The sequence below is a fragment of the Mustela putorius genome, unplaced genomic scaffold (genome assembly GCF_011764305.1).
Source record: "Mustela putorius furo isolate JIRA1106 unplaced genomic scaffold, ASM1176430v1.1 tig00003983_pilon_pilon_pilon, whole genome shotgun sequence".
NCBI classification, from domain to species: domain Eukaryota; kingdom Metazoa; phylum Chordata; class Mammalia; order Carnivora; family Mustelidae; genus Mustela; species Mustela putorius.
In genome coordinates, this window is record NW_025422123.1 from 19,456,018 (window position 1) to 19,468,659 (window position 12,642).

At 40.4% G+C, this 12,642-nt stretch overlaps 1 pseudogene; it reads left to right on the forward strand.

Annotated features, from left to right (window-relative positions):
* Positions 1-10,331: 10,331 nt before the first annotated feature.
* LOC101690342 lies at positions 10,332-11,602 on the forward strand (annotated as a pseudogene).
* Positions 11,603-12,642: the final 1,040 nt, after the last annotated feature.

The window sequence follows — 12,642 nt, forward strand, 5'->3', positions numbered from 1 at the left end:
TGGTGGGCAGGGATGGCCTTGGCCCCGATGGCTGCAAAGCCCTGCCAGTTGCAAAGCCTTGTTGCAACTGCTTTAGGGCATGCTGGTAGGCAGGGTTACAAGTTCCAGTGTGACTTCTGTGGGTAGTCTGGTGAGCAGAAGTGGCTCTCACTTTGTTGGCTATGAGGCCTGTCTGCAGCTTGATGCACAGGTGTTTTTGGTATAGTTACATTGCAATATTTTCACTTTTGTTGGCTTTACTTTTTGGTTTGCCTAACCCAAATGTCATGAAGACAGTCTTCTATGTTTTCTTCTGAGATTTTTATAGTCTTAGGTCTTACATTTAGGTCTTTGACTTATTTTGTGTTGATTTTTGTATGTGGAGTAAGGTAAGAGTCGAACTTCATTCTTTTGTACATACATACCCAGTTTTTTTAGCACTACTTGTTAAAAGAACTGTCCTTTGTCCTTTGAGTGGTCTTGTCACCCTTACCAAAAATCCTCTGACCATATATGTGAGGGATTACTCCTAGGATCTCTATTCTATTCCATTGGCCAAAATATTCATCTTTATGCCAGTACCACACCATTTTATGGATCCAATTTTAGTATATGTGCTGCTGAAGTGAGCACAACCACACCATATTAGATACTGTAGCTTTGTAATAAGTTTTGAAATAATGAAATATAAGGCCTCCAAATTTGTTCCTTTTCTTCGAGATCGTTTGACCATGCAGGGTGCCTTGAGAATTAATAATTAATGTGAATTATAGGATGGATTTTCTATTCTTGCAAAATATACCATTATGATTTTGATAGGAATTTTGCTAATTGTAGACCACTTTGGATAGTATTGACATATTCATGATAGTAAGTGTTCCAATTCATGAACATGTGATGTCTTTCTAAGTCTTATCTCTTTTATGAATAGTTTTTCCATCTTCCTTACCTTTTCTGGGCAGTCTTAATATCTTATTTTTCAATGTTTATAAACTCATTATGTATAAAGGGCATTTACTTTTTCTCATATTGTGGCAAATATTCTGCCCAATTAGTTATTCACCTTTCTACTTTTTTGATGATGTTTTGATACACGTTTCCCATTAAGTTAAAATTTATAATAGTCTTTTGAAGATTTTTTTTTCCATTGAGGATAATTTTTTTGTTGTTGAGGAATATTGGACATATAGCATTATATTAAGTTCCAGTGTAGAGCGTAGTGATTTGACATTTGTATATACTGTTGACCTTTGAACCACATAGGTTTGAACAGCATGGGTTCATTTATATGTGGATTTTTTCAATAAGTTACAGTACTATAAATGTATTTTCTCTTCTTTATGATTTTATTAATGATATTTTAATTAAAGAAAATACCATTTTCTTTCCTCTAGCTTACATTAAGAATACAATATATATGCATAATATACAAAGTATGCGTTAATCAACTATGTATTACTGTTTCAATAACTCTCAGGTAAATGATTTCTTAAGCTGATGTCCTCCATGCAAACACTGATTATTGTAAGTGACTCTGCTAATACTAAACATTCACTTCACCAATAGTAACTTCCTCTTACCAGGGGATTCTTTGAGACAGAAAATAAGAAGCAACGATCTTCCTTAGTCTTATTACTTTTTTTTTTTTTTTAAAGCTTAGCAGTGTGTTAAATTCATCCCTTCATTTATCAAAGAATGCAATATAAGCTCTCCTGATCAAACTCAGACTTGCTTTATTTGGGGCATATATTAGAAAGGGGGAGAAAAAAACCCTAAAAGATTTTGGATACCATTCTGGTGAACATTGTGATACCAAAGCAAGACTGGATCTTTATTTCACATCTTGTTTACTTTTTCAGAGTAGAATCTTATTTACACATAGTCCTTTAATTTTTGAAAATATTGCTTTTCTCTGTTCAATGGTGTAGGTGATGTTTTGTTGGCCTTTGCTTCATGGCAAGTCCCAGTAATACTTCAGTAGGTTTCTAGTGGCTGTTTCATGCATGTTCACAAGCAAATCTGTCACCTTCATACTCTTCCAACCTGGACAGCCAGTCTGCAGGGTCCAACTAGGGATATAACACCTGGCAAGTGACAGTAGTGTCTACTGATGTTGGAACCCTTGGGGTAGCAAAGCTGTTCAACCTTCAGCAGGAAAATGGATGAAAATGTGTCCTGCTTTCTGTGTTTTCGTTTTTAAAAGGAGTAATGTAGAGAAATATTGGTGCCCCACTGAAAGGGTTTCAGGAAACGGCTCTTCTGTGTTCTCCATAGAACTCAGAAATGAATCCAGGGAAGTTGGACTCTGAAAGAAGAAATCTGAGTCATAAGGCCTATGTATAACACTTGGTGTATACTCATGCAGAATTTTTGAGGGGAAGGAACTGTCTGTCTGTCTTGGTCATGCTGCATTTCCAGTTCATTGGTCCCTGCCATTAAATGTATACTCAATGAATATTTGTTGGCAGCCAGATGCAACTTACCAGTGCATTGTCAATGTTTTCTCAGCAACAGGGCAGTGAGAACTTAAGTAACATCCCAGGAGCTCCAGAGCCTGGGAATCTTTTCTCCAAGCACAGCAGATGATCTAGTGTCCCATCTATAATGGGGTGACTTAAAGGTGCCCTAGGAAGAAAGGTTTCCCCAGGGATGCCTAAAATTCCATGAATTGGGTAATTGTTTTTCTGTTTGTGTTTATTCTCACATGGGGGGATGGGCTAGCCTGGTGATGAGTATTAAGGAGGGCATGTATCACAATGAGCACTGGGTGTTGTACACAAAAAATGAATCATAAAACACTACATCCAAAACTAATGATGTATTATATGGTGATTAACATATCATAAGAAAAAAAGAAAAAAGAAAAGAATCAGGCCTCAATCTTTTTGTCCACAAGCCTATTTCCTAGGAGCAGAGACCCCTCCCTTTCGCCCCCTGCTACTCTCTGCCTTGGCAGGTTCCAAGCAGAGAACCTTTCCCTGGCTAAACAGCCATTATTATGGATATCGATATACCTATACATATATATATCATATATACATGTGTGTACATGTGTAAATATGATAAATATATTTCCTATTAAAAACTCCACAGTGTTTGTGTGACTTGCATCTGAGACCAGCCAAAGGACCTGCTTACAAGGCAGAGTGGAGGCTGATATTTATTGAGTATCTCTTGTGAACCAGGTACCTGACCAGATGGACACCGCCTGGTGGGGATGACTTTATTAGGCAGATGTTATCATTTCCATGTTTACAGAGAACAAAGCTAAGGCTCTGAGAGAAATAAAGGACATTCTCAGGGTGATGGGACTGTGTTGGATTCCAGAACCCCAGTTATCTTCTCTAGTACAGAAGACCACCCATTCCCAGGGGGGCAAGGAACAAGCCATACATCCCTTCTTATATTCTTGCTGGGCTTTGCACAGGACTTTGGTATGTTTTATAGGAAATGCCTGCAACAGAAACCCATTCAAAATCAGCTTCAGCAAAAACCACCTAGGGTATCACCTTGGATCTGAGGAAAGCTGAACAACCATGGCCTCAGCAGCAAGAGCCCTTGGGCTTTTTTCCTAATTCTCCACCATGAGGGGTCTCAATAAATGTACCTCCTTCTCTTAGCTGAAGTCCTCAAGAGAGAAGGCAGTTGACTTCTGGCTAGCCAATGAATTACCTCCTCTGGAGTCAGGTGTTTACCTCTAATTCAATCAGCTATGACCAAGAGTCATGAAGTAAAAATATGGTTCCCGGGAACTCATTCTGTGGGTAGATGAAACATTTCTCCAAAACCACAGTCACATGCTGGGCAGACAGTCCAGAGAAATCTGTTATATTTGGGTGTAACTCCATAAATGTTTATTGCCTGGTTGTTTTTTGTCCTAACCAAATACTTTGGGAACCTTGGCTGAATCATTCTGGGTTTTTTTTGTTTGTTTTTTTTTTGTTGTTGTTGTTGTTTGTTATTGTTGTTGTTGTTGTTTTTAGCCCCAAGACAGGGATTCATACGTGTTAAAGAAAAATATGTGTCATTTCTATATACCAGAGTCCCCTTGCTTACAAGCATTGGAGCAAATCAAGAAAGAAGAAATAGACTATTTATTCTCAAATGCTTGGTTTCAAGGGGGCAGAGGAAATAGGAAAACATCTGTGGCTAGGGCTATTGTGTTTGCTGCTGGAAGACGACCAAGGCTAGTTATCAAATAGGTGGGCAGCAACAAGTAGGTGTTTGTTTTGTTCTCTTAGGAAGTTATTTTGTTTTGCAAGTTGGTTGAATTTCTCTGGGGCCAGTATCCTGGGTGTTCAGAAACTCTTTTTTTCCCCATTCAGAGTGCCTGAATTTTACATTTCACCTAACTCTAGAACTGAGCCAAGGCTGATTTGTAGAAGTACGTTACTTGCAAGTTGGCACTCAAGGTTACACGTGCATGGATTATGTCTATACTGCCACCTTAAGGGAGCTTCTGGAATTCTAATATGCTTTTTGTTAAAATGATTGATTATCAAATGTAAAATTTCAGAAAGGAAAGTGAGAAAGGGTTGTTTGTTTGTTTGTTTGTTTAAATCATAATGGAGTAATCCACCTCTTTAAAAAATGACCGTCTGGAAGATTTCAAGGCATAGACAATGTCGCCAGGTGTGTCTGAGTTATGTAGGTTAGGGTTTGAGATCCGCCTCAACTTTCCATGGTCAGTGACTGTCCTTAACTCAGACATTTACCTTTTCTAAGCCACAAGTATAAAGTGATGTTAGTACTATTTCACTGTGTTTTGTGTTGACTAAAGGCCATAGCATGTGTTCATCTTTTGTACTTGGTAAGCACTTGGTAGATGATTGCTATGTTATCTGAAATTTGCTGTGACTGAAGGCATTAGGGAAGCCTTCTGCAGGGAGAGGGAGAGAAAGGTGGGGGAAGGGGGGCATCAGGAACTCAAATAAAGCCAAATACTCAACAGACAACCTACAGTGGATGTTCGGTAAACACTTAAATGAGGGAAAAGGGGGAAAGGAACTATGTCACTGGAGAGGAGTTTAACTGTCAAAATGGGGATGGCAAACATTCTTTCCACCATTCTTTTTAGAATTGGGGAATCATAAAAAAAACCAGAATGCTTCTGTGGTGAGGATCCTAGACATGTACTCACTATTTCTTTTTTCAAATGGGGTAACCAAGTGGTTGAGTCATTTCTCAAGTATTTGATTGTGACTCAGTAACACTACAATTAGAACCCAACATCTTGACAAATAACCTAGTGCCCTTTATATAATGTGGAGATATCACTCAAGATTGGCCAAAACAGGACTTCCCTGGGTTTTCTTTTTTTTTTTTTAATAACCTGGGAAAGTTATTTAATACGACTATGCTTTGATTGCCTCACCTGCACAATAGCCATAATAATAATATCCTACTTCAGAGGGTTGTGGTACAGATCCAATGAGATGCTTCATATCAAGCATTTAGAACTGTGCTGTTAATGTCAACCAGTCTGGTTATCAGACCACAGAGTTCACCTCTCACAGCTAAATTGTTTCCTGGGCGTGACCAATCAGGCTTTGCAATCTCCAAAGCCATTGGCTCCCGAACTCTGTGTCTCCACGATAATCAAAACGTTATTTCTTTATAGCTCTTGGAGTGTGGCACAATTGCCTTTTTTTTTTTTTTAAAGATTTTATTTGATAGAGAGAGCACAAGCAGCAGGAGAGGCAGAGGGAGAGGGAGAAGCAGACTCCTTGCTGAGCAGGAAGACTGATGCAGGGCTCGATCCCAGGACCCTGAGATCATGACCTGAGCTGAAGGCAGATGTTCAGATGAGCCACCCAGGTGCCCCTATTTTGATATAATTATAGATTCCTTTACAGTCCTAAGAGATAATACTGACAGATCCTGTGTACCTATTACCCAGTTCTCTCTAGTGTAAACAGTTCATGGAACTGCAATATAGTATAACAATTAAGATACTGACATTGATATGACTCATCGATCTTACTCAGATTTCCCCAGTTTTACTTACACTCATTTATGTGTGTGCTTTTCGTTCCATATAATTGTATCACATGTACAGGTCCCTGTATCTAATATCACAGTCTAGCTACAGAATAGATGTACCATCCACAAAGATCTCTTGTACTATTCTTTTATAACCACACCCTCTTCTCTCCCGCACCCTCTCTGCCCCGTCCCTCAACTCTGGCAACCACTAACTGTTATTAAGCTTTTCTCATTCAGTGTAATTCATGGAGACTCACCTAGATTGTTGCCTATAACCTTAGTTTGTTTCTTGGTATTGCTTAGAAGTATTTGATGATAGATGTACCACTGTTAAACCATTCGCCCCTCAAAGGACATCTGGGTTGTTTCCTGTATTTGGCTACTAGACATAAAGCTGCTATGAATATTCATGTACAAGTTTTATATAAATATAAGTTCTTATTTCTCTGGGGTATATGCCCAAGAGTGCAGCTGCAGGGTAAGAACAGTAATAACATATTAGTTTTATGAAAAATTGTCAAGCTGTTTTCCAGAGTGCACTACTTTATAGCAAATGCAAGTGGTCCAGTTTTGGGGCATTCTTACCAGCATTTAGTATTATCGCTATTTTTTATTTTAGTTTTCCTAATAGGTGTGTGGTGGTACCTCATTGTGGTTTTAATTTGCATGCCCCTAGTGACTAATGATGTTGAACATCTCCCATGCTTTTTGGCCATCTGCCTCTCTCCTCTTTAGTGAAACATCTCTTCATATATTTTGCCTCTTTATAAAATTGGGTTATTTTCTTTTTGCTGTTGAGTTTTTGAGAGCTTTTTTAAAGATTCTATTTATTTATTCATTTGTCAGAGAGAGAGTGAGAGAGAAGGAGCACAAGCAGGGGGGAGCAGCAGACTTAGGGAGAAGCCAGCTCCCCACTGAGCAAGGAGCCCGATATGGGGCTCGATCCTAGGACCCTGGGACCATCATGATCAGGGCCAAAGGCAGATGCCTAACTGACTGAATCACCCAGGTGTCCCATGAGACTTCTTTATATATTTTAGATATTAGGTCATAAAAGACATCTTATTTTTTTTTTTAAGATTTCATTTATTTATTGGAGAGAGAGAGAGAATGAGTGGGGGTGGGGCTGGGGAGGAAGCAGAGGGAGAGGGAGAAGCAGACTCCCCACTGAGCAGGAAGTCCAATGTGGAGCTCGATCCCAGGACCCTGGGATCATGACCTGAGCTGAAGGCAGACACTTAATGAACTGAGCCACCTCGGTGCCCTTACATTTTTCTTTTAGAGTAAAATATCAACATTGGATTATGGGTAGCATAGTGTATGTACCAGTAAAATACATGACCACAACAGCCAAAGAAAGGGAGGAGGTAAATGAAAGTACACTGTGGTATGGTTCTTAGCACTATATATGAACTGACAGTGTTAATCCATGCCAAACCATAAGTTAAAATGCATATTATAATCATTTAAAAGACGCAGAAAGAGGAATCATTAAAAAAAAAAGATATAACTAAATTAATAGAAGAAATAAGGTGATGGGGCACCTGGGTTGCTCAGTTGTTAAGTGTCTGCCTTCGGCTCAGGTCATGATCCCAACGTTCTGGGATCAAGCCTCACATCGGGCTCCCTGCTCTGTGGGAAGCCTGCTTTCTCTCTTCCACTCCCCCTGCTCGTGTTCCTGCTCTCACTGTCTCTCTCTCACTGTCAAATAGATCAATAAAATCTTTAAAAAAAAAAAAGAAAGAAAGAAAGTGGAATACCAAAAGATGGCGAGAAAGCAGGATTAATGGGGAAAAGTGCAGCTAAAAAAATAGAAAATGAATAAAAAGATAATACACTTAAACCCAACCATATTGATTATTATATTACAGTGGACTATGACCTTTACTATAAGAAGTTTTTAAAAAGACCCAACTATTAAGGTGTTTACAAGGGACACACTTAAGTATAAAATCATAATACGTTGAGTAAAATGACAGAAAATATTTATTATACTAGTACTCATCATTTTAATGACGAAAGGTGATATGGCTATATTAATGTCCGATACAGTAAACTTCGAAATAAGGAGTATTATCGGAGGTAAAAAGAGACATTGTATTATGTTACATGGGTCAGTTCATTAAAAAAAACGACCGATCCCAAACGTGAAAGTAACTGCTAACAGGGTTTTAAAGTACACGTGTCAAAAACTGACAAAACTAAATGGAGAACTAGACAAATCCACAGTCGTATTTTGAGATTCAACACTCCACTCTCAGTAACTGACAGTAAAGCAGACAAAGAGGAGGGCGAAGGATTCAGAAGAGTTGAGTATTATAAAAACTCAGTGTAGTAAAGACCACCACACACTGGATAGGTCAGATACACTTTTCACGTGAACATGGGGTTTTCATCAGAAAAGACCCATGTTGAACTATATGTTGAACCATAAGACAAGTCTAAAATTTAAGCTTTAAATCACACCGACTATTATATGACCACAATTAAATTGTTAGACATTGGGCCCTTGGGTGACTCAGTTGGCTAAGTATCCAGCTTTTGGCTTCGGCTCAGGTTATGACCTCAGGGTCCTGAGATTGAACCCCACATTGGCCCTGCTCCTGCTTGGCGGGGAGTCTGTTTGAGATTCTCTCTTTCCCTCTGCCCTTCCCTGCCACTTGCTCGCTCTATCAAATAAATACATCTTTAAAAAAATTGTTAGACATCAATAATAAAAAAGATATCTAGAAAATTCCCAAAGATTTTGAAATGAACTAACATGCCACTAAGTAACACATGGGTCAAAAAAATCATAAGAGATTAAAAATATGAAAAACAATGAAAAATACCACTTAAGAAAATATGTGTAATAAATATGAAATCCGTAGCCTTAGCCACTTATATGTTAGAACACAAGCCTTTTACATTTTAAAATGAGAGTGGGAATAAAATAGACTTCAATATGGAATTTCATTTCACAGTAACTTTGTTCAGACCATTTCTCTTTGTGAATTGGAAAATGTAAACCAATCAAACTAAATAAAAAGGCAAGTATAGAAGAGACCATCAGAGGGCACTATTCTTTAACTCCAGAGGAAAAAGCCTTTACTGTGAAAAACTGAAGACGTACTGGTTCTGCAGGAGACCTGAGACAGCACTGAGATTTGATGCCTTTATTTTGAGAATGAGACTGTTAAGGGTTGGGGGTGGAGGTGGGGAGTGGTGGAGCAAATGACTTCCCAACATCATAAAAATTGTAGGAATAGAGTCAGAACTAGAAACCAGTCTCCTGACTGTTACAGCACATCATGATTCTTTATGAAATCAGAGGCAGACCCAGACTTTCCTATGGGCTTATGTTCATGAGCTCTATTCCACTGGAATCTCCCGGCGATGAGATCTATGCCTGGAGTTGCTGCACCTGCTGTGGGTAAGGGGAGGCAAAGAGGGATGCAGACACCAGGACCTGGAGGCATTTGAGCGCCCAAAAAGTTGTGCTTGGAACTAGCGCCACCTCTTGGATGTTCTGGTGATGCAAACCCATATAATTCCTTATTATTTAAAGCCAATCGGTACAGGGTTTTCCGCCACTTGCAAGCAAGAATCTTCAATATGACAAGCTCCTCTGCTTTACAAGAGAGCCAATGGAATTCAGGACATAGGGTTTTATTTTGGAAAGAGGAAAAAAAAAGGTTCTAGGTAACTCACCAGGACTGTGTGTTGCAAGGTGATAACTAAGGATAGAAAAACAGATGAGGACATGCTCATGTTTCATTTTCCCCCAGAAATTTTAGTTCCTAAGTTATGGATACAATTATTTTCTTCTCTGCTGACTTATCCGTTGCATTCTTGGCAAGGTAAATTATTTCAAAGACCTTTAAGAAAATATGCTGGTAGCAGGGAGATGCCGGTTGTGTCATCTTTAATACAACGGTGTCCTCTGACTCTCTAGGGCTAAAGAGCAGGCAGTAAAAATACTATACAGTTGATGTATTTTGCCTTTATGTGCATCTCATTTCCATCCCACAGCAACTCTTCAATGTATTCTCAGGTGTCTTTTACAGACAAAATAGAGACAAAGAAGTTATGAACTGCCTAAAGTCCCCCCACTACTATGTATAAATATGAAGATATGAACTCAAGTCTATGCTCTTGCTTTATGCTATAAGTACTTGTATCCCCCTTTGAACCCAGTCCTGACAAATTTCCTAGGAACTTCAGCGCATAGTATTTTTGATTGAGGTGTTAGCTGTCAAACCGTTTTCATTAAGAGGGCATATGGTGAGGCAGGTTCTCTTCCACAGACCGCCTCAGAGTCCTGCTGTAACAATCAACAGTCTCTTCCTCCTCCCCACCATCTGCTCTGCAGCTGCCAAGCAGCAACCATGAGTGAATGCAACTCCATCCATGTTGGCCATGCTGGTGTCCAGACTGGTAATGCCTGCTGGTAGATCTATGGCCTGGAACATGGCATCCAGCCTGATTGGTCCGATGCCAAGTGACAGGATCACTGGGGGAGATGACATCTTCAACACCTTCTTCAGTGAGATGGCGCCAGCACGCATGTGTGCAGGGCAGTGTTTGTACACCTGGAACCCACAGTCATTGATGAAGTTCACACTGGCACCTTGTCCATGCTGAGAAGTTCATCACAGGCAAGGAAGATGCTGCTAATATGCCCAAGGAGATCACTGGCCTTGACTTGGACTGAATTCAGAAACTGGCTGACCAATGCACAGTCTTCAGGGCTTCTTGGTTTCCACAGTTTTGGAGGAGGAACTAGTTTTGGGCCCACCTCCCTGCTAATAGAGAGTCTCTCTGTCGATGACGACAAGAAGTCTGAGCTGGAGTTCTCCATTTACTCAGCCCCTGGTTTTTCACAGTGGTGGCTGAGCCCTACAATCCATCCTCATTACCCACACCACCTTGGAACAATCAGATTGTGCCTTCATGGTAGACAATGAGGCCATCTATGACATCTGTCACAGAAACCTCAATATCAAACACCTAACCTACACTAACCTTAACCACCTTATTAGCCAGATTGTGTCCTTGATCACTGCTTCCCTCAGATTTGATGGAGCCCTGAATGTTGATCTGACAGAATTCTAGACCAAGCTGGTGCCCTATCCCTGCATCCACTTCTCTCTGGCCACCTCTGCCCCTGTCATCTCTTCTGAGAAAGCCTACAATGAACAGCTTACTGCAGCAGAGATCACCAACACATGCTTTGAGCCAACCAACCAGATGGTGAAGTGTGACCCTCACCATGGTAAATACGTGGCTTGCTATCTGTTGTACTGCGGCAACATGTTCCCAAAGATGTCAATGCTGCCATTGCCACCATCAAGACCAAGCATACCACCCTCTTGGTGGACTTGTGTCCCCCACTGGCTTCAAGGTGGGCATTAATTACCAGCTTCTCACTGCGGTACCGATGGAGACCTGGCCAAACAAAGTACTAAGACCTGGGCTCACCTGGGTCACAAATTTGACCTGATGTAGGCCAAGGGTGCTTTTGTTCACTGTTATGGAGTTGAGGGCATGGAGGAAGGAGAGTTTTCTGAGGTCCGTGAGGACATGGCTGCCCTTGAGAAGGGTTGTGAGGACATTGGCGGATTCTGTTAAAGGAGAGGGTAAAGAAGGAGAGGAATAGTAGAGTTAGAAATGTCACAGGGGAGGACACCTGGATGTCTTAGTCAGTTAAGCATCAGCCTTTGGCTCAGGTCATGTTCCCGGCATCCAAGTCAGCTCCTTGCTCAGCAGGGAGCCTGCCTCTCCCTTTGCCCACTGTTCCCCCTGCTTCTGTGTGCATTCGCTCTCCAACAAATACATAAAATCTTAAAAAAAAAAAATTAAAACTTAAAAAAAAAAGTCATAGAGGTGCTCTTTTTACCATGAAGCTTATTCTGTGTTAAACCTTGAAAGGTTGTGCTCCAATCAGTTAATTTGTATGTAGCAGCGTATACTCCCATATACAATTACTGACCTGTGCTCAGGGCGCCTGGGGGCTCAGTGGGTTAAGCTTCTGTCTTCGGCTCAGCTCATGATCTCAGGGTCCTGGCATTGAGCACTGCATATGACTCTCTGCTCACTGGGGAGCCTGCTTCCCCGCCCCCCTCTGCCTACTTGTGATCTCTGTGTGTCAAATAAATAAATAAAATCTTCAAAAAATAATAACAATTACCTGTGCTTGAAAACACAATGCTTTGTTACAGACCCAAGCTGTCCATTTCTCTGTTGGGTGTGAATAAGGTATTCCTTGTAGAAAGGGTGGTAAGGAGGAGGTGGGAGAGAGGGCACAGTGAGAGCATAATGGATTCAAAGGTATTAAAAAAATGCTAGTTTTTGCTCAGAAGTTCCTTCTCAATCATTGGTACCCACTCCCCCCCCCGCCCCCGTTTGAGGTATGACCTACATAAAATGTTTAAAGTAAGCTCATCTTAATTGTACAGCTTAGTCATTTTTGAACATATTTATAACCATGAATCATCTCCCAGATTAAGATGTAGAGTGAGTCTAGCACTGTAGAAGTTTCTTTTATGTCTTTCCAGCTGGGACTAGTCCATTCCCACCTAGAGGCAACCACTGGTGGGGTTGGGTAATTGTCGCTTAGTGCTGTCTGTTCTTGAACTTATAAATTGAATTGCATAGTACATATATATTTTTAAAATCTGGCTTCTCTACTCAACATGA